This window comes from Vicia villosa, unplaced genomic scaffold, assembly GCF_029867415.1.
Source record: "Vicia villosa cultivar HV-30 ecotype Madison, WI unplaced genomic scaffold, Vvil1.0 ctg.005370F_1_1, whole genome shotgun sequence".
Lineage (NCBI taxonomy): Eukaryota > Viridiplantae > Streptophyta > Magnoliopsida > Fabales > Fabaceae > Vicia > Vicia villosa.
In genome coordinates this window covers 35,948-60,852 of record NW_026706611.1, presented here as the reverse complement: position 1 = coordinate 60,852, position 24,905 = coordinate 35,948, and the positions used below count along the sequence as shown (strand labels likewise).

General features: G+C 36.4%; 1 long non-coding RNA gene across 1 annotated transcript; it reads right to left on the bottom strand.

The window, feature by feature from the left end:
* Window positions 1-18,129: 18,129 nt before the first annotated feature.
* Window positions 18,130-20,354, bottom strand: LOC131642589 (uncharacterized). Its single transcript, XR_009295944.1, has 4 exons — window positions 19,521-20,354; window positions 18,870-19,025; window positions 18,497-18,673; window positions 18,130-18,404 (listed from the first exon to the last, which is right to left on the bottom strand). It is a non-coding gene; the product is annotated as an uncharacterized LOC131642589 (long non-coding RNA).
* Window positions 20,355-24,905: the final 4,551 nt, after the last annotated feature.

Genomic DNA, 24,905 nt, shown 5'->3' with positions numbered 1-24,905 from the left:
AATCTCATTAGGATTAGTAACATCAGCGTTTGTAGCAGTGTTATGCAAATTGATAGGAGGCCCTTATTTAGGAGAGAAGGAAGAGGATTGTGAAGACATCTTGATTATGAGAGTGAATTTTGAGCAATACTCGGTGCGGGAAGGGCAATTTGAGAGCACACGATAGTTGTTGTAGAAAGATGGCAACTGAAGAATCCTTTTGAGAACTAGGGGAACCTTTACATCCAAGCCCTTTGTGAAAATATTAGCAAACTCTAGATCAGTGGCCATATGCTTCATTGTAGTATTTTTGTCCTCCACAAAAATCTTTGATGTAGAGATGTCTAAGGTTGTTGCAGAACATTGTTACGACATCCTCCTTGACATTATGCTTAGATAAACCTTGTTGTATCCACCTTAATTTAGACCAGTCTAACCCTTTTGTGTAAATCACACCCATCATCAGATTTACACCTTCATTTGTGATAAGAAAGATCATGCTCTCCTTGTTTTCTTGATTTCCCAGGTTGATTAGTGAAGCATTTACTCTTTCATTCCAGGATTTTAGAGTTTTGTCTATTGCTCGCGGCTCCTCTCTCAGATGAAATCGATGATCAATAGATATCTCCCTTGGGACCATGATCCATACAGTACTTTCCTTGAACATGTAGACTTCTCTTTTCATATCTCTATTCCGGATGTCATTAAGGACAACCATCATTGTTTTCTCTAGGTCAAGGTTATGAGTACTCTAGGAAGTTGCAGATAGTTTCCATGATCTTCTAACAGCTTTCGGTATTTGGTTCCTAACAATAATCTCCCTATGGAGAACATTTTGGATATTGAAAGATGAGCATTTATCAATTCCAGAAGCATCTTTTATCTCAGTGCACACAGTTGATTTTTCAGCATATTATGATGTTAAGACATCTGTTTTGACATTTTCACTTGGGACCGTGTTCTTGCTTATAGCAGGAATGAACTCTTCTTTTCTGGGACCTTCATCTTGTTTAGGTTTCCTTATTCTAGAGCTTCCTGTGTTCCTTATAGCCTCCTTCTCATTTATGCCACAACTAGAGTGTTTAGTGTCAACGCATAACTTATGCCGGGGTGGCTTTATTTTGGCTTGATTTTTTTGTTGAGAGATCTTTCTTCCGGTAGGTGCATGAGTTTCAGGACATGTGAACCTTAAGTGACCTATCTTGCCACATTGATATCATCTCCGGATGTTGAAGTTGTTGATTGAACATCTTTTTCTTCATCTTGTTAGGAATGATTCTCTTATGACTTGCTGATATTTATGCCTTGATTACTTCCCATTGTTGTTTTAATTTTCGATCTTGTGTTTCGCAGCTTCCTCTCTAGGTCAACAATGTTTATCATGAGACTTACTCTTTCTTCTTGTAACAGTGCATAAGCATTTTTATACACTTCCAATCTTTTACACAGTCCGTCATTTATTAGACACGTCTCAGAATATCTAGCAGCAAGTTCACTAATGGTGAGTTCTTCAACATAAGACTCATCATCAGACTCATCCATTTCTTCAACAAGATTCTTTGTTTTGGGAACGGGAACCTCTAGTTTGATAGTTCTTTCTTGATGATTACCCTTAATTTTTTCTTTGGCCATGGAACAGGTAGAAGGAAACTTTGAGATTTTAGGCTCCCATATGTAACAATTATCCTTAGACCTAAATCCCTTCGTGACTTCTTCATTTTCTCCATTTGTGACAGTACATTCTTCCTTAGTGAATCTGACATTGAACCCTTCATCACACATTTGGCTAATACTTATAAGGTTTGCAGCCAGTCCTTATACCAGCAAGACATTATTCAGATTAGGAACACCAGGACAACCTGACTTGCCAACACCTTTGACTTCTCTTATTTCCCCATCACCAAGAGTCACATAACTGGTTCCATCAAGTTTGATGTCTACTAATAAGTTCTTTCTTCCAGTCATATGATTTGAGCAACCACTATCAAGGTACCAGTCTTCCTTGGCAAGAATTATTAGAGAAGTGTGTGCTACTATAGCAACATTCTTAACCACCCATTGTTGCTTCCTGTCAGGAGTATTATGTTTAGGTTAGGCTTGATGTGTTTGGTTGGGATATCAAACTAGTCTGAAATAGAATGGCTTTATGTGTCCAAATCTTCCACAGTAGTGACACCTCCATCTTTGGAATTTCTTCTTTGTTTGGCTCCTTCTTCTGTTTCCTTAATGTTGTGGTATTGGTGTTGACATTTGGTTTGTCAAGCAAGCTTCAGGTTTTGATCTCCCCCGAAAGTGAGTTCTGCTTTAGCCACAAATCCTACCCCAGACATATCTCCTGCTCCCTGTCCAAACTGCAGAATTTCTTTGAGAGTGTCAGTTTCATTATTCAGCATCCTAAAAGATATAGTCATTTGATCAAGTTTGGAGTTTAACATGCTCATTTCACTACCGAGAGAGTCTATGGTTATCTCATCATAACTGGAATCCTCATCAGATGCATAGAAACTTTTTAGAACTATGACATGTTTTGCATTTTCCTCTTCAGACTCCTTGTCAAAATCTTCATCAGACCAAGTGATAGACAGCCCTTTCTTTTGCTCCTTGGGGTAGGTAGGACATTCAGCTCTAATGTGTCCATATCCTACACATCCATGAAATTGAACCCCTTTTCCTTGATTGGGCTTCTCTTCATCTTTGGATCTTCTTCTATGATCATAGGTCTTGCTGATGTCATTTGAAGTGTTCTTGACATTGAGTCTGGACTTCTGATCAACCCTTTTAATGAACCAGTTGAATTGTTTTCCAAGCATGGTTATGGCTTCTGATAAATCTTCATCACTTCCACCATTGATTTCTCTTGAATTATCTTCAGTGTTGGAAACAAAATCTATGCTCTTGTTCTTCTTTTCAACAGTGTCACAAATACTCATCTCAAAGGTTTGTAGAGAACCAATGAGTCCATCCAGATTCATGTTGTTGATGTCCTGAGCTTCTTCTATAGCAGTCACCTTCATAGCAAATCTCTAAGGAAGTGATCTGAGGATCTTTCTTACCAGCTTTTCTTCAAACATTTGGCTCCTGAGGTATTTACAATCTCAAGGATATCCATGTAGAACTCATGAATGGGCTCATCCTCTTCCATCTTGAGGTTTTCTAACTTGGCGGTAAGCATTTGAAGTTTAGACATCTTCGCCTTGGATGTACCCTCATGAGTTGTTTTGAGAATATCCCAAACTTCTTTAGCCAGATCACAGTGTTGCACAAGTCTGAATATGTTCTTGTCCATTCCATTGAACAAGGCATTTAGTGCCTTGGAATTTCCCAAAGCCAACTCTTCCTCAGTTCTGCTCCATTGTTCTTCAAGAATTAGAACAATGGTTCCATATTCCATTACCTTATTTTCATACCCTAATTTTGACCCCCCACCCCCTGAGATGTCATATCTCCAGATATTTCATCAATTCAAGACAAATACCCAGAGCAGTTACTTGTTCACCAAGTACTCATACTAGGGTTGTCAAAAGACAAGAAATTCAGACAAAGTATCAATCAGTGAGAAAATGATTTTCAACAGAATCATAAGACTCATGGTGATTCATCCACCCACCTATGATGTTCAAACATTAGGCATCAGGACTCAGACTTGCTCAGGTCACCAAACTAGGGTTTTGAGCCTATCGGGGACTGAAATCAGGGTCCACATTTGGGAAACCTTAAAAAGCTCCATGGCATTATTCAAAGGGCCTAATCATCTTAAAATAATCCCTATGTCAATATCTAATGTAAATTGTACTTCAATTCAGGAGCCACAGTTATCAAATTCATCTGGCCCACAATTAGGGTTTTTGACCTAATTCACCAAGACAATTGACTTTTAATCAGGACATGGTTCCACAACTGAAACCATGACTCAAGATCCTCTAATAATTTAATATTATCCACTCATATCATTCATTTGATGAGGATAGCTTGATTCACTAGAAATCCTTAGAATCACAATTCACCTGAAAAAAATCAACTGTACAACACCACCTTTGACTTTTTGGATTTTTAGTCAACCATGGACTTTTGAAGATTGAAATCATCAATATATGGTTATTGAAGTCATTTTACCAAGAAAAATCAAGAAAATCAATCAAGAATCAAAAAGTCAAAGTTTGACTTTTCATACTTATAAATTTTTTCTAAGTGTTTTAAGGTTTTTTCAAAACTTTGGAAGGGAATATCTCAAAATTTCAAGTACAAACTGGAAAAAACTTCCAACATCAACGTTATATATTTTGGTTCAATGAACAACTTTGTCACATATAATTTTTTTGCCAAAAATCAACCATTGAAGAGATATGGAGCTTCAAAGTTGCTGCATAACCAAGAATGGTGAAAAACCCTAGTTTTCTTCAAACTTTATGGGTCATTTTCAGTAACTTCCTTAAGGATTTTGAGAAAAAACAAAACATATGGATTGAAGTACATGTCAAGGGCTTTCCAAATTGTTCTCAACCTCCTCCAAATTCATTTTGAGCTAGAAGTTATGATTGATCAAAGTAAGGCACATGAAGTGAAAATCCAAGACATGACTTACTTTGATTTTGCCAATTTTGTGCAAATGCCTTCACTAATTGATGCCTCTAAACTTCAGAAATATCATAAGAGATAGGATGGAATCAATTTCATCATTGCACAAATATTTGAGAATCTTCCAAAAAACCAACACATGTGATTATGTAATGATTACATTTGTGAATTTATGGCCAAGTGGTGATTCACCAAAGGAATCTTCTTCCAACCAATTGGAGTTCATTTGTGCATCAAATTTGTCCCCTAATATCAAGCAAAACCGATGGCTAGGGAGTGGTATCAAAGAGCTCATCATTGCATATGGATATTTCTCACATTTCTTCATGACCAAGAAACCAAAATAACTTCACTAAGCAAGCTCACTTACTTCAATTACTTTGATCTCTCTGCCTATAAATAGAAGTGTCTTCCTCCATATTAGACACACCAAAGCAACATAAAATTCTTGCTTTCTTCTTCTCTCCCTCATGCTTATGTTTTTCAAAGGTTCTTTGGCAAGAAGACTCGGATTCTTCAAACTAGAGTCCTTCCTTTGAAAGTAAGCTTTCAAACACATCCAAGGGATTCATTATAAGTGATCCAAGCACCTGGAACACTTCTTTAAGAAAGGGATCATCATCACCATCTCTCACTTGGAGCCATATAAGTTGAGGTCGAGCAAGAGTTTCTGGGGAGTTCCAGCTCAAGCTAAGCATCTCAACACATTCCTGGGGGATCATTGAAGCTATTGGGATCACTGTAGCAGCTCTGTAACACACTTTGATCAGAGCTTGATCTCCATTTTTGAGGTAAGCTTCATGAGCTTCAGACTCTATAATTCACGCATGATAAATGAAAAATGAAGCTACCAGTTGGTTTCTGCACTTATGAGGATCATTAACCCTCAATCAATTGCATCATATCATTCATATATGCCATTTCATATTAAATTCTAGCTTTAGGGTTCCTATGATTTATGCGTGTGAATTTTGAGTTACACTCAAAATAAATGAAATCAAAGACCACCATCAGTTTCCTTGTCCAAAAACGAGTGAGTTTCATGTTTACTTCATCGCAATTGGTTGAGAAACGAGGGAGATAGAATTTCAAATTCTTGAGTGATGAGAGGTTGAACACGAAGATGGTGGGTGGCGCCATTTTTGAATTCTTAGAAGCAAGTTTAATATATATTTAACTGTAAGTGTATATTTAACGAATACATTGTTAGCTCACCTGGTCACATGCGCTTCACACTTCTCTTGCCATAAGGTCTGGGGTTCGATCTCCCCCTCAAACCTTTTGTTATTTTTTTCCTTCATTTTTATCAGACTTGTTTCACATAAAATGAATTGATCCCCTTTCTATATCAGCCCACGCGCGTGGCTCAGTTGGCTTTGTTTTGAGTGTTAATCATAAGGGTGTGAGTTCAAACCTTGGTTGAGACAAAACCTTTTTTTACCACTATTTTCCATTATTTTCTTCACAACTTTAACCAATGGATTCACCCTTCAAATTAAATCATTCCACTTGATTTTTCACAGACTTTTCACTTAATATATATATTTTATGAATATTCAAAAATCACAAAAAAATATTGTTTGTTTGACATATTTTTAGTTAGGTTTAAAATGATGTGTTTTTAAGTATTTTTAATACTTTTAAATATAGTTTTCATTTGATTTTCAAAACCTAATCTCTTGTAAATATATTTTGTGATAAAACCCTAAACATTTAGGTCTTAATTAGGTATAGACTCTGTCCTTACCTTAATTAATTTGACTGTTTTCATTTTCAAAATTGTTTTCAGTACTCGATTAAACAGACGATCAAGGTTTTCAAACAACAAAACCTTGTATCATTCAATTTCATTTTCAACACTGTTTTTCATAAACAGTAAATAATTCTTTGGGCCTCTTGAATGTTAGAGAGTGTTAGACCCAACTCCTTTTTCTGTTTTCAAACTTTCAAATACATTCAATTTCATTTTCAATCAACTGTTTTTCATAAACAGTAAATAAATCATGGGCCTCCTTGAGTATAAGTCCGAACTCTTCTTCTCATCTCATCATTCATCTCTTCAACCCTGTTCTTCATAAACAATAAATAAATATTTGGGCCTCTTGAATATTAGAGAGTGTAAGACCCAACACCTTTTTCTTTACATAAAATTTTTAAAATCCTCTTTAAATAGAAAATTCCTCATATGTTTTCAAAACTTTCTTCTCGGTATTGAAGGGAATTATTCTCGGTGAAACTCTTCATATACCTATGTGACCTAGTGTCCATCTACACTTATTCTGTTTTCAAACCAAAAACTTCAAAACTGTTTTCAATCAACTTTCAATCTGTTTCTCAAAACAACTTCAGATCAATTTCACATGGGCCGCTACTTGAATCTAAGTCCCAACCCCTTTTTGTACATACTGTAATACGGTGGGAGAACTGACTTTTAGAAATGTTGCGGATAGCAAGAGTCGCCACCGACTTTTATTTTATCCAATGTATAGAAAGGCAAAAAGAACACGAAAAAACCTTTTAAAAGGATTTTGAGTTCGGGGGGTAGGTTATACAAAGGGAAGGTGTAAGCACCCTTTGTATTCATGGTTATCCATGGGCTCTTAATTGCTTATCTCACTTTTTGTTTTCAAAATATTTGAAGTGTAATGTGTGAATAAGAAAAGGATTTGAATAAGGACTTTAGCTTGTAAACAAGTGTATCCTTTTTGAAAAGATTCTTTGAAAAGAAGTGGGAAAAGATATTGAATTTTGAATTTGAATTTGAATAGAGCAAGCAATCAGGAGCACCTACCCTAAGTTAGAAAAATTGTTCTTTTATCTTTTCAGTTCGAAGGGCTACCCATACCATAGGAGGGTAGGAAGTCCTTTCATTGGATGTAAAGGGTCATCGAGGAAGTATCGTTCGCCATAAAATTGTCTCTACCATATAGAGGGTAGGTAGTCTTTAGGGAAGGATAGAATAGTCATTTAGGTAACCGGCGAGGATACCTTAGCAATCGGGACAATCATCATTCCCTGAGGCAACATCGAGGGACAAGATCATTTTTTATCGTAGGCAACATCAAAGGGACTATGATCTTACTATGATAAACTGAGAGTAACATTTGCTTTAGGTATCCTCGAATTCGAGGGACTTGACTATTTTAATATTGAAAGGCAACAAGCAACAGGCAACAAAAGAGATTACCCTAAAGGTGTGTGTGTGGCATAATCAGGTGGTTAAGTTCAGATATTTTATCTTGTAATTAGAGTGATACTAGGTTAATTTTAACAAGGCTTGCACTCCCTAAGATTACTAACCACAGCAGAAAATAAAACAGAATTAAATATCCTACGCTATTACAATAAACACCTGTAGGGCAGAAAAATAACGGCAGGAAAGTAAACCTAAACTATTACAAAAAAAAAATTTTGCAAACCTATACATATTTTTTAAATTTTAAAATAAATAATAAAAGCGAAATTTAAACATAAATAACTAAATATAAAGGCGAAAAATTAAATGCAAAAATTTAAATAAATAAACAAGTTTTACCCCAAGGCTGGGAACACGCATACGACAATCATAGAATATGAGGTGAGAAGAGAAATTCGCGGTAATGAAGAAATTCGATGTTTGATTACAAGAGTAGTAAGTCTAAGGTTAAAAAACCTAAGGGTAAGAACCTAAGCCTATAGTTAATGGACAATACATACCTCTTGGGTTTATAGGGTTTTCTATGGTTTCCGGATTAAGGCTAAGCTTGATTCTAAAACCTAAAATTAATTATTAAATTATTAAATTAATCATCCTAATTAAAATTATAAACCTAATTATTTAACCTGAATTTAATTGCTAAATTATTAAATTATTTAAATTAAAATTATAAACCCAATGTAAATTATCTAAATTAGTTTTGACTACTAAATTATTAAACTAACTAATTTACATAGAAAAATCTAATCCTAATTTGTCTATTTGGTTAATAACTAATTATGTGGCTAAATTAGATTAATTGGGGTTTAGTTAAAAGAAATGAGAATAAAGAAATAACAAGAACAAGAATAAAAAAACAAAATAAAAGAGAAGGAAAGAATAACAAACTTTTCGTGGATCTTGTGTGTTTATTCCTTGAGGGTTCACCGTGGGGCTGCGTTTCTGCTCCTTCAGATCTGGCTTGGTGGAAATCCAGTGGCAGCAAGTTGAGGATGTATCATGGTTAAGGGTGTAGGCATATTGCAGGATCTGCAAGGGACATAAAGAGGTGAATAAAAAAAAAACCTCGAACGCTGCTTGGGCTCGAACGCACGCCCTATGTGTTACCAGTATCTCTCCTTTGCCAGTTAGTCTGTAATTATTCGTTGTTAATTAATCACACATCAATAAATAACTATAAACAGAACATGCAATTGGTAAAAGTCAAAAGTGAGAGTCAAACTGGCCCCACACGCGTGGACTAGCCAATCAGGAAGAGAGAGAGACTGAAGGTGTTGACCGGCCAACCTGAGGGAGCCACGCCTGGCCTCGTAAGTCCCCTTCTACTATTCATTTTCTTCCCCACCAGTACATACGGATTCATCTATGAGTTTTACTGTGGATTTTCCTGCGGATTATTCCGCGAGTTCATTTTCCTCAATGGCAACGATTTAGAACCTGCGAAGATCAAACAATAAATGAAGGAAAAGCGTCCAAATCACATTAAAAAATATCCCTGATCATGAATACGATGCTCGTTTGGTCTAGAACCCCATGGAACTGTGAATTCGATGAAGAACTCAACCTTGCCCTAACCATGGTGGTTTTTGTTCGACACATTAGAGCTCCAATCCAATGGTCCAGATCTTTTCTAAAAGTCACAAGGAACTCAAACGCACCATTAGATTTCATTAAAACATAGCAATATGTTGAAAACGAATGCCAAACCTATATGAACACGAAAACAGAGACACCTGTGTTTGGGGCTGTTTAAATCACATCTCATGGTCCATACTTGTGCTTTGGCACCTTAGAATGAAGATGGAACAAATTTTTTTTATTGATATGAGCTTGAATAGAGGAAACGAAAAATTAACCTTTTTTGATATTTTGGGACTTTGAAACCTTGCGCCTCTCTCCCAAATTTTTCGTCCTTTAATGATTGGTATGTGTTGGGTATATATAATGGGTGAGAATTAGGGTTGAAACTTGGGAAAGAATCGTGAGATTAATTGAAGAAAAAATTAATTTGAAAATTTGCATAAAATATTCTATTTTTGGTTCCATCATATCTCTTTCTCTCTCCACCAAATTTGCTTGATTCAATCTCAATATTTTACTCCAAATTTGATAGCAATAAGATCTTATCCCACTCTTTGATTATTTTTATCATTTATTTAGTTTATATTGAATTTTTAAGTATAAAAATCAAATATAATAAAATAAATAAATATAATAGGGAATAGTGAAATTATGGGCTTCTAATGCACCCATGAATATGTTTAGAAACTCAAACTTAGGCCCATTAGTTCAATAATCACTCATTGGCCACTTTGTGTTAAGTGCATTTTCTCAGAATCGACCAACTTGCGCAAGCCATAACTCGTCCAATATTTATCATATGAAGATGTTCTAGAAGTTTTTGGAAAGCCAAGATGTCTTCTATAAGCCACTTTGGAACACTTTTTGCTTTTGAGGATTTTATCTTGATGATATGGCCTTTGAAAAAAATAGCTTTTTGCGAGCTTCTAGAAGGACCTGTATTGTTTTGACTTATATCTCTTATGCGGAAGTATTTCTGGACCTTGAGACCAACATCAAAGTTGTACAGAATTAAATTTCCTTGAGAATGAGCTTTGATTAAGGAATTTTCAATAAAGAATGAGAGAGAGATATGATCAGTCAAAGTTGGGTTGACTTTTAGTTCAAAACCCTAAATTAGTAACTTGGACATTTGGTGATTTTGGAGCTTTCCTTGATGAATCATGATAATCCCTTGATCAAATGATGAATGATACTTCAAAATAAGGATGTTGACCAAAAATCAGGAATTTTGACTGTATTTTGACCACAGTTGACTTTTAGGTCAAACTAGTTGACTGTTGACTATCTGAGCAATTGACTGAGTAATCTTGGGAATTGAAGCTTGAATTTTGTCATAGAAATAGTTTGAAACCTAATAAGCCATATGAAATCCATTGGAGACCTTGATTCATCAATTTTCATAAAAGAATGCAAAACCCTAATTCAAGAAGTCTTTGATTAGGCGAGTGAGCCTTAGATTAACTCTTAAGCTTTGAACCTCTCTATGAGCTTTAAAGGTAAGATGATATGGGAAAATTTTGGGGTATGACAAGAAAATTTTGGGCAGAAAAATAAATAAAGGCTAGAAATATAAACCTAATTACTATTACAAGAAAACTTATTGCAACCTATACATAGTTTATAGAATTTTAAATAAATAACGAAAATTAGATAAATAAAAATTTAAAGGCACGCGACAATCACAGATTTTTAAGATGAGAAGATCAAGATGAAATTACAGTTAAGAAAATTAGAGGTAAAAGTATAAGCCTAAAAATAAAATGCTCGCCTAAAAAGAATGGAGAGGACACCAACCCTAATTGATGAATGACATCCACCTAGGGGAAAAACCTTGTGGCTAAAAATCTACGCCTACAGTTAATAGACAACTCTTACATTGTTGATAATTTCTATGGTTTATTGATTAAGGCTGAACTTAAAACCTAAAATAAAAACCTAATTAAAAAAATTAATTAAAGTTATTTAACCTGAAATTAAATCCTAATTACTTGATTAGTTAATTAAATAGAAACTAATATTAAAATAACCTACTTATAAAATTTACTAATTAAAAAGGTTAATCCTAATTAACAAATTTAAATAAAACTATTCTAAAAAATCTTAATTCTAATTTGGGTGGACTAATTCAGGGTTAGAATTTAGTTAATGAATTAATTTGGACAAAAATAAAATAAAATAAAAAGAAACAGCAACTAAAATAATAAAAAACTAAAAAAGGAAAGAAGAAGAGAAAAATACACATAGCTGGGGCGCTTGGATCATATGTAGATGATCTCTGGGTGTCCACCATGGGGCAGCGTCTTCTGGGCTCTTTGATCCGGGCTTGTGGTGATCCAATGGCAGAGATGTGAGGACACATGGAGTGTGCACGTGCGTTAGGCGTACTGGATCTATGGATAAAACATTGCAAAATAGAATGTCATAGATGGGACTCGAACCCAAGACACTACACTTACCCATCCATTCGTGTTTCCAGCTCTACCAAGATTGTTAGTTGTTAAAAATATGAACCATAATCAATTAATAGAAAAAAAAACAAGGTAATTGACAAATTCAAACTTTAAGTCAGCGGGGTCCACTTATCCTGTGTCAGCGAATCAAAATTGGCGAGAGAGAAAATTGACTTTTGACCAGCCACCCAGAATTGGCCACGCGGGTGGAGAGAGAGGGGCTATGTTGACGGACCAATCACGGTGCGTTCTCCAGGCCCGGTCAGCTTCGTCTTCCTTATCATTCCTCACCTGCGGATTTAGCTGCGCCTTCAGTTATGCATTTACCTGCGGAAATTTAACATATTCGAAGGAAACAATTTGCAAGCATGAAAATCCAACTATTCACGTTAACTAAAATTCTAAAGCACCCAGATCCAATAATTAACATGCTATAGATTCAATGGTGTCGCTTTTTTGGCCTGAAAACATCCGTAGCCATGGGTTCGAGGTTCACAACTCGTTATGCCCTAACAATGGCATATTCACGTACCTACACCAAACCTTCAAAACGACGGTTCCAAATGATCCTAAGCATGATTATAAACACACACACACACACACACACACACACACACACACACACACACACACACACACACACACACATATATATATATATATATATATATATATATATATATATATATATATATATATATATGCATGTAATTAATTTAAATGGCATAGATTAAAGGTTTCAAATTTGAAAAGATATGCAAACCAGTAAGACTTATAGGTAATGGTTTGGACGTGATTAGGCTTGAGGGATGAGTGGTATTAACTTCTGGGAGCTTCAGGAGTTTGAAGGAGTGCTTGGTTTCAATTGAAGCTTGCTGGAGAAGAGAATATCACGTTGCACCTCTTTCTTGGATTTTTTACTTCGTGAAACCCTAACCTCCTTACCAATTTTTTCCGTCCTCCCCTTATGCTGAATGAGTTTGGAATATATAGAGTATCACATTAGGGTTAGTACTATGGAAATTAATCAATCAATTAGTAACATGGAAATTGAAAAAGATTTTTCATAAAATCTTTCTAATTTTGAATACCATGCTAATTCATGCATATTTTCCATTTAATCTTGACCATTGGATTGAATTTGGATTGATTGAATGAATGGAGATTGGATCATAAAATTTATTTCATTTAAATGTGATTTAATTTGAATTTAAATGAATAAAATAAAATCATGAAATTAAATTTATATGATCAATGGGCCTAACTTGAGCTTAGAATTTCGTGCATAGTCTAATATTATAGGCCCATTACTCAAAAATTGGAATTTTTTCAATTAAGGTTTCATCCTCTTCTTGAAAATCGACCAACTTGTGCAAGCCATAACTCATTCAATATTTATCATATGGATATAATCTAGGACTTTTTGGGAAGCCCAAAATGTCTTCTAAAAGCCATTTTGGAACATATTATTCATTTGGAGATTTTATCTTGAAGATATGGCTCCTGACAAAAAACAACTTTTTGCGATCTTCTAGAAGGACCCGTAGTGTTTTGGCTCATATCACTTATGCGGAAGAATTTCTTAACCTTGGGCCCAACATAAAAGTTGTAGAGAATGAAATTTCCTTGAGAATAGCCTTTGGTTGGGGCATTTCTGATAAAGTATGAAAGGGATATGATCAGTCAAATTTGGGTTGACTTTCTCCTATAAACCCTAATTTAGCAACTTGGACTTTTGATGATTTTTTAGCTCTCCTTGATGAATCATGATCAAACCTTGATCAAATGATGAATGTGACTTAAAAATATTGATGTTGACAAAAAATCAGGAGTTTTGACTGTGGTTTGACCATAGTTGACTTTTGAGTTAAATCGGTCGACTGTTGTCCATTTGAGCAGTTAACTGATCAAACTTGTGAGTCAGAGCTTGAAACTTGGCATGAGGATCCTTTGAGGCATGTGAGAGGCCATGAGGTCCACTTGAGGTGTCAGAACCTGATTTGACTTTGAGAGAAGCAAAACCCTAGTTGTGGGTTGATTGTTTAGAAGTGCTTGAACCAAAATATTATGAAATATGATGGGCAAATTTTGGGGTATGATAGTTATGCATGAATTAGAACTATATGAAATGTATAAGATGTATGTATGATGTATTACTATAATTTATGCTGCTTAGAGGGTTTCTGAGAGATTGAAACTTTGTAGTAATGGGGTCCTGATGCTTGATCTTGTATTGAAGATGTACAGTTGGGGATTTCTGTTCTTGCTTGGAGATGAGAACAGTTTGATTGATTGATCCTTGATGCACCCTGACTGGGGATAAGAGAGATGAATAGACCCTGTTGGAGGAGGGATTGAAGATAGCTATTTGAGGAATACTTTGTGGAGATGGGATCTTGTGAATACGGCTCCGTGGGAAGACATAGGTGCCTTGAACATTTCCCCCAGTGTTTATAGTGACTGCCATTCCTGGGCTTGTGTTGATTGGGATACACCAATGAGTATTGATCGAAGTGTCAAACAGGCCTTGCCTAGCTTTACCCCTGCCAGTTGGGACTCTGGAGAGATTCGCCTTGTGAGGACTTCATGAGATGTGTATTATGGATGACATGTCCTCAGTAATCATAGACTTAGGACAATGCCCCATGTCGATTGGGAAATAGCTTCAGAACCACTTGGATGGATGCCCTTGATTGTTTGGCATTCTTGAGAGATTCATTGAATCTTGACCCGATTGCCCCAGATTGATTGGACAAAGCATGTCATGCCCCTTGTATTCGTTGACTTCTAATTGAGTCAGGTGTAAGAGTTATTGTTACTGAAGTGGTTTCGTCTGTCGGGATGACTTTTAGTCATTAGTTGTACCCTGTGCAAATTCTTCCTGATGCTAACATTTGAAATTATGTAGCAAAATCTGTTTAATAATGAATTCATGAGATGCAATGCATATGTCTGTCTTGTTTTTTTGAAAAACATTAAAACGGGGGATGTAAAAGCGTGATGTTTATAAAAACATGATGTTTGTAAAAACGAAATATCAACTCAGCATTTGTGGTAAACATTAAGGAGTCAGGATACCTTTTTGATGACAATATGCTTCCGAACTAACCATGCTTCAGTTAGGACTTTCAAGGGTTGTAACGTGGCTTGGTTCACGGTTTAAAAACAAAGGATAGTGGCTCAAAGTTTATTTGTACCCATCCCAATCTTCGTGATGTTCTTCGATCCTATGCTCAGTTAACTTTGCATTTAAGTTTTAGCAGAGCTTGAAGTCGTAACTTTGACATTTGATGATGGTTAAAGCACCGGGAGTTTATTTAGACAGACAGTCATCCTTTTTTGTAATGTTTTCTTTTGTCGAGGATTTGTAGTGACCTCTTTTTTTGACTTTGTTATCCCTAACTTTTGCCTGAACTGTTTATTTTGAGATTACAGTCGCCGGGATGTTTCGACTTTCGATAAGTCTCCTTCATAGGTTTTGACTTAACATTTTTTTTTCTTTTTGGTGGATATTGACTGCCTGACTTAAAGGTTACAAGAACCCATTACTATTTGTGTAAAAGAAATGTTGGCATAACCGAGTTAACTGAGTAACTACCCTGCCCCACGTTATGATCAAGGGTTTTAATCTGTACAAGAAATAAAACTTCTACACCTTAGGCCCAAAGGGGTTGACGAGGGATTAACATCCTTATATCTCCAATGTTTAGGAATTGAAACAATGCATGTACATCGTCAGCATAGTCCGTTCAAAAGCATATTGTATGAGGTTGCGGTATTGTTTTCGTCATCCTCCCTCAAAAGGCTTACAGCTTAGCAGGAGTTAAACATCACAAAACATGAATAAAGTAAAGACACAATTTAAAATGAGTGATAGCGAAATAATTTATTCAAGACAAACATATGCAATGCACTAATGATGATTATTAAAACAGACAATGTCTATCATAAGTCAAATGTTTAAACAAACAGAAAAGAGATTGCAAATGAAAGTAGAGCTAATGAACCAATAGTCCATCCTTATAAACATTAATCAGTCCTGTCATGATTTGGTATGGGAGCAGTGATCACCATAGGAGCCTTAGGAGGGTTGAACTCAATTTCACCAGCATCAATCATGTCTTGGATCTTGTTCTTCAATGGCCAACAATCATTCGTATCATGCCTAGGGCTATTAGAATGATATGCGCACCTCGCATTGGGCCTATAGCTAGGGGCGGAAGTGTTGGGCTTCACAGGAGGAACCCATACAGTAATCAAGTTTGTCTTCAGCAAAGGTTGTAATGCCTCAGCCTGTGACATGTTGATCATTGTGAACTGCCTTTTAGGCGTGTTTTGCTTGTTTTGACGACTTTGATGTGGCGCCGGTGTGGAGATCGAAACTGCCCCAACATGTTGGTTACGTTTATCACGACCTTTCTGGTTGTGCACAACATTAGCCATATGAGGCTTCTCAAGTGAGTTGAAATCAATGATCTTGGCATCAATTAGGTCTTGAATCCTATGCTTCAATGGTCCACAACCCTCGATATCATGACCAGGACTATTCGAATGATAAGCACATCTCGCATGATACTTGTACCCAGGAGTAGGTTTGGTAGGAAATGAATATGGAGGCAATAGAGTTATCAAGTTTTGATTGAGAAGTTTTTGTAGAGCTTGAGACAACGCATGTGCAACGGGGTAAATGATCGCTTAAGTTTGGATTCCCAATTACCTTGACCACCTTGTTGCCTATGTTGATCCCTTTCATTCTTGATTAGAAGTGCCTTCAATTCTTCTTGCCCCTTGGCCAAGTTAAGGATCATCTGTTGGAATTGGTTGTTTTGAGCCTGAAGATTTCTGACACATTGCTCGAGATTCATTTTCTTACTGAAATAAACAGCAGAAAGATGAGAGACCTGTTATAGAAACCTGTGATGCAATGTTTATGAATGGTATGCGTATGCGTATGCAATGTTTTCAAGGATCTTTAAGGGATTTAGTTTGCGACATTGGATTGTAGCATTGCTGAAGAAATTTCATTTTTGGTCTTTGAACGTCCTTCTTTGAGAATCAAGCTCACCATATCTAGTGGGTCATCGCCTCTGATTCGGGGTACCTATTAGTTTGAAGGTACATGGCTAGAGGAAAATGGATCCTCTTGCCCCTTGATAGGTACTGAGTCTCTGAATTGGAAGACAAATAGCCAGAGGAAAATAAACCCTCTTGCCCCTTGATAGGAATTCAGTCCTTGATAATGGCACCTGCAGTTATGCGCCCTAAATTCCTAAGATCCTTGAAAGAGTTAGTTAACATGCTATGTTATAATGCCATGATGTCATGATGTTATGCGAATGAAGTGCATTAGGCAAAGCGTAAGATAGTCAGGACAAACAAGTCCTATGACAAAACCTGCAAGGAAATCGAAGAGTTAGTAGCACACACAAGCAAGTCACACAAGTGTCCTTAGGTTTGAAGGCTTGCATGAAGTCCGCAGGTAAGAACCCTCCCCACTGAATAGTAACCGGGTTCTATGGTGCTCATATCCCTGATCTTTCTCGCGGGCATTATCTCAACATGGTGTTGCACCCCAAAATTTGCCCACTTATTTATTACCCAATTGACTTTCATATCATATTCATGTACGTACTTCATTAGGTCATTGACATAACATACATCATTAACCAATAAGATTGGCAAGGGATCGAGGTTGTAGATAGAGCTGAGGTTTCACATGGCTTGAAGTTCATACTTTGTGCAGGCTTGTTTCTATTGAATTTTCAACTAATCGTGGATTAAGGTTTGTTTCGCTAGGATTGTGTCAACTGGTGGATTTTCAAGGTTGTTCCTATGATCATCTAGATGTTAGGGTGTCATCTTGTTTATTCTCCAATTCAAAGCTTGGTTCATTTGATTACTCGGAATACAAGCTATCCGTTTGAAGCTTCGCCAAAAAAGTGTGTATTCATTCGTTTGAAGGTATCGGGCCACTTTCAATTGTTAAAGACATTTGGCAAAATTTCAACTCTTAGTCAAAGTCAACCATGGACGGTCAACTTTGTTACTGTATTTCATAATGAATCATCCTGGGCTCTTGTTTCATGATGTCTGTTCAAGTTGCAAATTGAAAGAAATATATGAAGATTCATTTAAACATTTAGGAGGGAAATGAAATTTTGAATTCAAAGTTAAAGCTTGTCATATGTTGCTTCAAAATCAATACGAGATTCGTTTCAATACAAGGTCATCAAATGAAAATGGAAGATCTACAAGAAAATGTACAAAATAGGAACATTTGACTTTTTGACCCGAACTTTTGACCTTTGACCAAAGACTTGGGTTACAATTCAAAGCAAATGAAAATGAAGAGAATAATAGTTACATTCATTTGAAAGAAAAAGAACTTCATTACAAGATAAATTCAATTCAAAGTTCCAAATCAAGGTCATTATAAGAAAAAGGGAGCCATTACAAGGAAAAATGATTAAAAAAATTTTGAAGTTACAAAAGAAGAAGCCTATTCCTAAAAAGCTTCAGCATCTGTCTTCATAGCTTCTTCAACAGTTCTTCAAGCCAACATACAATCAAACTTGCAACCCTCGCTTCAACAAAACCGAACCGCAGCTGAACCGTAAATTCTGCAGCAACAAAACCAGTCTCAAATACAAACAGCCCCATATCATACTCAGTTATAAATCGGTTCAGCATCAAAACAGATATAAAAAGTCACCTAACAGATCCAGGATCAATCATGCTCCGTACCGACTTGTCAAAGTCATACTCAGACCTGCAGTCAACACCACCCTAGACATGCTTCCAAGCCAATCTTCATGTTTCATGTTGTTGTTCCATGGTCTTCTTAGGAGTGTTTTTGATACAACAATATGCCATATGATTTATATCATACCTGCGACATCACAAGGAAAAGAACACACTGTATTATTCAAAGACAAGCACTTTTGTTGACTTGAGTGGAAGGGATAGAAATCGAAAGAAGTTGCGGCATAACAAAGTGGCAGCGGACTGAGATCAGCAGGAACAAAAAAATTCAGATGGAAATAGGAAGTTGACTAAGAGAAAAAGGAACAGAGCTCATAACATACCTCTTACGGCATCAGAACCGAACCGGACCCCTGTTTAACACCAATCCGCCAACAAAAACAAGCTTGAACCGGTTCAGACCTCACCCTCAAGCTAATTCGAGCTCTGCACATTAAACCAACCACATTCAGAATAATTCAACCACAACAGTCCCTGCACTACAAAACCAGAAAAAATAAATACACATCAATATACGCCATAACCATTATACCTCAAGTTCCAATTCAAAACGAAAACAAAAATAACATCACCCTACACAGTTCAAAATACACACGGTTGCTGCTCATCCCTAATTTCAAACCATTCCTAAACAATTCAAACCAACATCCAAACCTCATAACATTTCTAACCAACTTTCAAACTCCTAATCTTAACTTTCAAAACCAGAAGTAACAAGCTTTAACGGAGGCATAACTAACTTGCAGCAACTCCTAGCTATTTGTAACAATTACTAACTATAACTAATTCTAACCACCATGTAACTGTCACATAACCACCAAAACAGAACCTACTAACTGATTCCAGCATACCTAAATTTCGTAACTAATTCCTAACAGAAGAAAACAGAATCATAACTAACCTTCTAACTGCCTTATAACAGATTGGTAACAGAATTCAGCAAGAAAAAAAATCATAAGAAATAGAAATCCAACCTGAAGTCTCATCCTTGGAATCTATATAAATCAGCAGCTCCATCACTTGCTGGATCTGGACTATCTTCACCATTTTTTTGATCTCTCGATTCATTCTCCACCACTTCATATTCTTCATTCATCATCACTTCCATCTTCATCCACATTTCTTCTCCAATCTTCATCAATCAACAATCTTCAATATCTCTCTTTCACTCTTCAATTCACAGAAAAAACTCAGAAATTCATCAAAGAATCTTCATCTTTCTCACCAACGACTCTCCATAATCTTCCTCCACCATTCATTCATCATCACTCTCTTCACTTCATCACCATAACCTTCCTCTCCGACCTTCATCCTTTCTTCACACAATATTCATCACCACACTTTCAAACTCACCCCTCCAATCTTCAAATTCTTCAACGAGCTTCAAGAGTGCCTCACACCGTTCTTCATCTTCATCACTGTAACCTCATGATTGAATGTGTTTACCAATCAATGTGAAATCGAAACAAATCTGAGAGAGAGTCTGATCGGAGAATGAAACTTGAATCGGAGAGATGAGATAAGAGACGAAGTCGGAGAGGCAGGAGAGAGGCAGTTGTGTTGGTTGGTTCACGGAAGCGTTGCCGGAGAGGGAGGAGACTCCGCCGCCGTCGCGAATTCACGAAGAAGATGAAAGTGAGCAAAGCGAAGGAAGTGATGATGAGAGGAGACGTCGTTGATTCGTAGTGTCATCCACGAATGGCGCCTTGGAATCTCGCCGGAGAGAACTCGCCGTCGCCGCTGTTGAAGGAGAGTGAGGAAGATGAGTCTTCAAGGAAGCTGATGCGTCATATGAGTAAAACCCTAAATCCCTCTTTCATCCATAAATTTATTTAATTAAATTCCTTTTTTTATATAAAATAGAAAATTCGATAGTTGGATCAACAACTCTGGGCTGTGTACGAATTGCTAGACCCATACCCCTTGAGCCCAATGCACCTCTGTTTGATACAAAAGCTATACAAAAAACACCATTGGGCTAGTTCTAGATGGACCCTGCGCCCTTGCTTTGCTCACCATCATTTTTAACATACACCCCCTGAGCCCATTCTTTCATGTTAGAGTTAGAATTCTCATTAGTTTTCTAGATAATAACAACATTTAGAACCATTTTTTTGTTCAATTTTTAGTTAATAAGAATGACATAAAAACCAATAAAATTGTTAGTTTTAGGGTCAATAGATTTTTAACATAGTTAGGCTTGAATTAGATTTTCCTTATTAATAAAAACCATATAAAAATAATAGTATTTTTTTAGACTAATTTTGTACTAATATTTGAATTGCTTCTCTTATGCTTTTGTATCATTTCCATTTTATTTTTTGTAATTGTTGTGTGATTTTGTTACTTGTCTTTGGTCATATTTTTGGCCTACTTCGTTAATACCATTTTAATGCTCCTTTTAGATTTAGTCACCATGTTAGCATTAGAATTAGACTAGAATAACAACTATTAGGATGGTATGATAGGATAGTCTCCCTTTCATTTATTTTTCTTTTCATCATTAAAAAACTTAATAAATACCGATAAGGATCATACCGCTACTATTTTTCGTAGTAGAAAAGAAATGATTGGGGCGTAGGCCCCGATGTATGTTCTTTTCTACTTAGCGGAAGAGAAATGATTGAGGCGTAGGCCTCGGTGTATTTCTTAACCGCTATTTAGAGAAACGATTGTGGTGTAGACCTCGATGTGCATTCTCTAAATATTCAAAAAAAACTCTTTTTTGGTATGATCTAAGTCACAAATAATTTCCCTTAAAAAAACACCCAACCAAAAATACATAAAATGCTTAATAAAAGGCTCAGACTTAAAACAAAGTAAGGAAGTGATGCGAAGCCTTGTAGTGGGTTTTGTCATCATAGAATTACAATAAAAGACACAAACCCAAGTTCATTTTCTTTTGCCTTGTTAGGCACCTAAGAACAAGTTAAGTCCTTTCCAAAGTAGGCGTATAAGTCTCCAAAGGTCGAGCATCGTGGATTGTGACCTTAACCGCTGTTCAACTAAAAAACACAAAACAAATGGAAACTATGGAGCCGAACTACGGTCGTTCTGATTCCTGAAAAGGATACGTAGGCATTGGGTTGCGGGGCCTAAGCGAACACACTTGTAAATAATTCCTTCTTTTCCCCGTATTTCTTTTGCATGCATTCACATTTAGGTTTTAGACATTAGACACCCTTTAGATAGAAACAAACATAGGTGGATACCATCGAGTACGATGGGCGTGAGGGGTGCTAGCACCTTCCCCTTGCGTAACCGACTCCCGTGCCTAGATTCTCTGGTCGAAAGACCTTGTTCTTATTCTGAGTTAGGTTTCCTGGTATTCTTTTCCCTTATGGGATAAATATATTAGTGGCGACTCTGATCCATTTTTCGCGGTGGCGACACATGGCACTCGACGGGCAGCCAAAAACATCGCTAGAGTCCAAACTCAATGAGTGTAGCATCGAGTATCAACCAGCTTCAGTCATGAATCTAAAGCCAGCCATCTCGCTACTTCCTATAGGCCAAAGTGAATTTTAACTAGGGTTCTAAGGGAAAATTAGTGCTTAATGACACCACGCGGCAGCCAAATGTCTCCTCGATCATGTTCAAGGGCCATCAGGACAAACCAAAGTGTCACACTAACGGTGGCCACCAGATCAACCATATCGATACAAGTCGTACAGTCTCCTTGTCTATTGCCACATACCTAAGTTACACTAGATCCGGGTGTAGGATCTTTCACACAAGAACATTCCCAGGTAGTACCCTTAAAAATAAAGCAAACAAGTCAAACCGATTTAAAGTGATCCTAAACTTTAAGGTAACCCCTCTTTTTATTTATTGGGTTAATAGCCATTTACCCCCCTGCCATATAGGCGAGATTTGATTTTCCCCCTTTTAAAAAAAAAATTTGTGATTCCCCCTTTAAGAAACCCAAATTCCAAATTGCATCCCCCTGATGCTGACTTGGCCAAGGAATCTTCATATTTGGCCTGCCAAGTGGCTTTTTTTAATTTTTTTAAATCCACGTCATTTTTTTATAGTTTTTTATATATATTATATATTTTTTACCTTTTTTATTTTTTTTTACGTTTTTTAAAATTATTTCTATTAATATTTTTTAGAAATTACTTTTTTAAATTATCAAAATAATACTTTTGGGCCTAAGCCCATTTAGATTTCATTAGTTACCCATTTACTCTAACACTATTTTTAATTCATAGAGTTATATGTTTGATTGGTATATAAACACTACTTTTATTTCCTTTGTAACCAATGTGGGACTATACTCTATCAGCTTGCACTATGCATCATCCCCTACATCTCTTCTTGTTTTGTTTCTCACAACCTCCATTTTTATGTACCCACTTACTCTCACTCAATTTAACCGGTCCCAACATTTTTATGAAACCAATACAAAAGAGACAACTAAAATTATCCAACAATTTTTGTAAGGTAATGAAGTTGTCTGTTCCCTTTCATTAACACTTAAAAATATTTGCTACTGAAGATTTGAAACAGTGAAATTTCCACAAGGAAAAAACTTGAAATTTGCACAGTACTCTCACTCTAATGGAAGTTCCCAAATCCCCTTCCAAAGATAAACGATTCGCCACCAAACATTTAAAACCGGTGCTGTCATTTTCATCCTTAGTCTCTTGTTTCTGGGTTTTTATCTCGAGTCTTATAGCTCGAAACCCAATACGTTGTCGTATTACACCGTTGTTATAGACTGTGGAAGCACAGGGACACGGGTTAATGTATATGAATGGATGTTAGGGAGTGTTGTAGGTAATAGAAATTTTCCGGTTTTGCTACATTCATATCCTGATGGTAATGCAACAAATAGGAATAGTTCGCTTTGGAAAACCTCTTGTCAATATCATTGTATGCAAACCGAACCGGGGTTAGAAAAATTGGTTAATGATTCCTTAGGTGTGAGACAAGCTTTGGAGCCTTTCATTGTTTGGGCGGAAAGTTTAGTTCCTCGAGAAATGCACGGTGATACACCTATTTTTGTTCTGGCTACTGCTGGATTGAGGAACAGTCTAGACGCTGCACAATGCGGTTTAGGGGATGATGCATAGTGCAAGCTGATAGAGTATAGTCCCACATTGGTTACAAAGGAAATAAAAGTAGTGTTCATATACCAATCAAACATGTAACTCTATGAATTAAAAATAGTGTGAGAGTAAATGGGTAACTAATGAAATCTAAATGGGCATAGGCCCAAAAGTAATATTTTAATAATTTAAAAGAATAATTTCTAAAAATATTAATAGAAATAATTTTAAAAAGGTAAAAAAATATATAATATATAAAAAAAACTATAAAAAATTACGTGGATTTAAAAAAGTTAAAAAAAGCCACTTGGCAGGCCAAATATGAAGATTCCTTGGCCAAGTCAACATCAGGGGGGATGCAATTTGAAATCTGGGTTTTGTTAAGTGCCAAATTATAGTTATTTTGTGTATGTAAATAGTGGCACTTATCAATTCTTTTTGTTAATACCGTTTGAATAATCCCCTGTTTTTGTGTAATTACGTTTACTTTACGAATACTTGTATTTTCATACACGTTCATACCGTTTGATAGTTTTGTTGTATTTTTGTAGGTATTCTTGTGTTTTCGGAGCCTTGAGGAATAAAGTGTCGAAGACACGACTGCGAGAGCAAAGAGGAAATAATTCTGTTGTTCTGGTGCAGGGCGCTTCGCGCGTTGTAGGGCGCGTCGCGCGCTCTTTGAGTTTGAAGAACATAAGCTGGCAGAAGTTTGGGCGCGTCGCGCAGTTTTTAGAGCGCTTCGCGCGTTAGGGCAGTTTGGTACATAAGTGAGAGCGCGCTACGCGCGCTGCATTTGGCGCGTCGCGCGCTGTGTGTAAATCAGTTTGTATAAATAGATGTAAACAGATTTTTCTATGTTTTTTATCACCTCTTCTTGACAAGTTGAGCTCTGATCCTTTTTTGGTAGTTTAGAGGCTTAGGAAACACCATTGGGTGCGACGTCATGTGGATTGATCATGGATCTGACTCGATTTCATTGTACCGGTGAGATCTTTCTGGTTCATCTTCTCTCTTTCCATTGTTTCATTCCAATGGTGGGTGTTGTATGTATATTTCTACTCTTATTGTATGTATATTTGTGGATCTTGGGATCGTTTATATATTCTCTTTACAAATCATCATTGTTGTTGTTCTTGATCTTTTTGCTTAAATGCTCTAGATTTGTGTTGTTGCAGACATGGACACCATAGATCTTGATTAGGAATGATAACTGTTAGTTTCTGGGTTGCAGACATGGATTCATGACTAACAATCGTAGTGGGTATCGAGTCTAATGCCTCCGTGTTGTTTGTGTCGGTGGAGAAA